The 4,081-nt window shown below is 34.9% G+C and overlaps 1 protein-coding gene and 1 pseudogene across 1 annotated transcript in view; both read right to left on the bottom strand.

Annotated features, from left to right (window-relative positions):
* LOC108313256 overlaps window positions 1-3,906 on the bottom strand; it is a 5,376-nt pseudogene extending 1,470 nt beyond the window's left edge.
* Window positions 1-4,081, bottom strand: part of DOCK7 (dedicator of cytokinesis 7) — a 228,751-nt gene that overhangs the window by 185,033 nt on the left and 39,637 nt on the right. The window lies entirely within an intron of this gene.

Genomic DNA, 4,081 nt, shown 5'->3' with positions numbered 1-4,081 from the left:
TTAGTAGGGACGGGGTTTCACCACGTTGACCAGGATGGTCTCGATCTCTTGACCTCATGATCCGCCCGCCTCGGCCTCCCAAAGTGCTGGGATTACAGGCGTGAGCCACCGCGCCCGGCCCTCAATTATTTTATTCTTATAAACCAGACTCTATTACAGTAAACACAGGTTTATCCTTATGTTTTCCATTTCTTTCTTTGTTCATCATTCCTTCTTCCACCTAAAATCTTTCTTCCGGAAGTACTTCCTTTAGAAGTTACATTTTAATGATAAAATGTTGTTAGAAAACACTAACAATTTTCATCAGTGTGAAAAGTTATTTACCTCATCATTTGCAGATTTCAAAAAACAAACACAGATTCTTTGCAAATCCTCCCATTATGAAAAATCTATTTCTCCATACCTTGAATTCAGGCTAGCCTTGTGATTTGTTTTAATCAATAAATGATATGCTGTAAGAGTTTTAATCCAAGGCCACAAAAGATCTTACAGCTTCCACTCTCCTTTTTCTGGAAACCCTTCTACCACTATATGAACAAGCCCAGGTCAGCCCACTGGATAAAGGGAAAAGCATGGCTACTTTCCCAGTTGACATTAAGCCAACTGCCAAATATACAAGTGAGAGACTACTAGACCAACCTGCCTACCAACTACCAGACATGCACAAGTCCTTTATAGATCATCCAGTCCCAGCCACATTGGCCCAAACTGCAAGAACTACTCAGGTAACCCACAGAATCATGAGAAATACTGAACATTTGTTGTTTTAAAACATTACAACTTAAGATGGTTTACAGTGCAGCAAAAACTAACTGCTTCAAGAATGTGTCTGTTAAAAGGTAATTTTACTGGATATAAATAAATAATGGTTTGTGGTCCACAGTTATTTTCTCTTAACACTGAAGATAACATTCAATGTCTTCTGGCTTCCATTGCTGCTGTGGTAAATCAGCTGTTAGGCTAACTGTAATTTCTTTGCATAGGATCTCTTGTTCTCTCTGGCTGCTTTTAATATAGTTTCTTGGTTTTTGTATTCTGTATTTTTACTATGTTTAGTCTGGATATGAATTTCTTTTATTCTTCCTAGATCCTACTAGACATCCAGAATTGAGAGTTACTACTATGTTTCATAAATTCTGGGTTTTTTTTTTGTTTTGTTTCATAAATTCTGAACTCTTCAATAACTGTTTCCTTCTTCCCCAAGTTATCTCCATTCTAGAATTCAAATCAGACTTTTTGTTGATATCACTTTCATATTTTCCACATATTTACATATTTGTGTACATTTTGTATAAATTTGTTCAGTTTTATCATCAAGATCACTTATTCACTCTTTAGTTTTATCTAATCTATGTTAAGCCCACCTAAATGGATCTATAATTTCAATTATAAAATCTTGAAAAAGATCAAATGAACCTTTTTAAAATCTTCCCGGTCAATTCTGAAAGTCTCTTGTGCCTTTAGAATATTTTTAAATAATTATTTATTTAAATATATTTAAAGTACTTATATTCCAAATCTGATTGGTAGTCCTTTACAGGTCTGCAGTTTGTTTTGCCATGTTTGTTGATTTATGACTGGAACTGAAACTTTACCTGTAGAAATATTTTGAGGCCTAGATTTTCAAAGTTAATTCTTCTAAAAACAATTAGTTGATGTATGCTTCTGCTAAGTACCTATGGCCACTGCAAATCTACAACCGCTTTAAACTAAACTTTTGGAATTTTTTGAGGCACATGTATAGTAGGTAAGCTTATGGCTGGGAATTCTCAGACTGAATACACACTGAATGAACAGCATAACATGTGAATTACACCTCAACAAAGCTCTTTTTCTTTTTTTTTTTTTTTTTCCTGAGACGGAGTCTCCCTGTGTTGCCAGGACCCAGGCTGGAGTGCAATGGCGCGATCTCGGCTCACCGCAACCTCCGCCTCCTGGGTTCAGGCAATTCTCCTGCCTCAGCCTCCTGAGTAGCTGGGATTACAGGCACACGCCACCATGCCCAGCTAATTTTTTGTATTTTTAGTAGAGACGGGGTTTCACCATGTTGACCAGGATGGTCTCGATCTCTTGACCTCGTGATCCACCCGCCTCGGCCTCCCAAAATGCTGGGATTACAGGCTTGAGCCACCGCGTCCAGCCCACTCCTGTGAAATTATGATTTCTTCCCATTTCTTGGCTAAATTCGTATCAACTGACCATGCCTAGAAGGTATTTCCCGGAATGTATATATCATTATGTTACTAGTAGTAGTCTTTTTAATAGTAGAAATAATTTTCTCATGCAGGATAAAGGAAGGCTGTTCTTAGAGAACAAAATGCAAGAGAAATAATTTTCAAAAATATATCCGTTTCTATAATTAGCTAAAGTAATGCTATCATTGCTGACTCTCTAAATTTTTGTGACCTCAAGTTCTTCCTCACTTTAAACCTGGACTTTTCTTATCATAGATTAATCAGATGTATATAATTATTGCTTTAGAATTTTTAATGAGACCTGAACAAACAAAAGCTAAAGAAAAGAGCTGTACATACAAATCATTCTATATTTTATTTCTCTATGAGAGAAATAACAAACTTGTAACTTTTATTAATCAAGAAGATCGTAAGTAAAGCTACAATGAGATATCACTTCACAACCACTAGAATGGCTATGATCAAAAAAAATAATAACAAATGTTGGTGAGAATGTGGAGAAATTAGGATCATCATAACTTGCTGGTGGTAATGTAATGGTGCAGGATAATTCCTCCAAAAGTTAAACATGGAGTTACTATACTAACCATAATTCCTATGTTACACATATACCCAAGAGAAATGAAAACATACGTCCCACAAAAACCTATATACAAATTATGTACATAGTTCATAACAGTCAAAATGCGGAAACAACCCAATGTTCATTAACTGATTAATGGAGAAACAGAATGTAACATATCCATCAGTGGAATATAACTCAGCAATAAAAAGAAATGGTAGTACTGACACGTGTTACAGCATAGATTAAACTAAAAAACAATATAAAATCTAAGTTAAAAAAAAAAAAAAAACAGACAAAAAGGACTACATATTGCGTGATTCCATTTATAGGAAATACTCAGAATGAGCAAATATGTAGCGAGATAACGTAGATTAGTGGTTGCCTAGGGCTGGAGGAGTTGGGGAAAACAGGGAATGACTACTGACAAATATGAGATTTCTTTTTGGGAAGATGAAAGTACTCTAAAATTTATTGTAATAATAGTTGCACAGATCTGAGAATATACTAAAATTCACTAAACTGTATGCTTGGTGAACTGGGTGAATTCACTGAATTGTATACTGAATATACACCTCAATAAAGCTATTTTTATTTTCGAAGTAGAAACAACTCAAAGGCTCACTGACTGATAAATGGATAAACAAAATGTGGTGTATCCACACGGTGGAATATTGTTGTCATATAAAGAAATGAACTACTCATATATGCCATAACATAGATAAATGTTGAAAACATTATGTTATATGAAGAAACCAGACACAAATGGCCACACAGAATTCCACTTATATAAAATATTCAGAATGGGTGAGCTCAAAGAAACAGAAAACTAGTGATTGTCAGGGCCTGAGGAAAAGGGAGAACAGGGAATGACTACTAATGAGTATTGTTATAGCCTGAACTGTATCACCCCCTCAAAATTCACGTTAAAGCCCTAACCCCCAATGTGACTGTAATTGGCAATAAGCCCTTTAAGTGCTTTTTTTTTTTTTTTTTTTTTTTTTTTTTATAATTTTTTTTTTTTTTTTCTTTTTTTTTTTTTTTTTTTTTCTCTTTTTTAACTTTTTCCAGTTTCCTACCTGATATTTCCCTGCCAGAGCCAAAGTTGCAGCAGACAAATATCACTACCACTTCTAATATTACTCTCATGAAATCTGGTGTTAGGGATTTATGCAGGAGTGTTTCCACCCTGCTTGTGTGTCAAGCTCTTTTCCTTGTAGCCCATTAAAAGAAGAATAAGCAACAGCCCTAATGTAAAATTAGCTACAGAACACTCACTCCTGTGAAATTTTTTTTTTTTTTTTTTTTTTTGAGACGGAGTTTC

Source organism: Cebus imitator, unplaced genomic scaffold (genome assembly GCF_001604975.1).
Source record: "Cebus imitator isolate Cc_AM_T3 unplaced genomic scaffold, Cebus_imitator-1.0 Scaffold135, whole genome shotgun sequence".
NCBI classification, from domain to species: domain Eukaryota; kingdom Metazoa; phylum Chordata; class Mammalia; order Primates; family Cebidae; genus Cebus; species Cebus imitator.
This window is presented reverse-complemented; position numbering and strand designations above follow the sequence as displayed.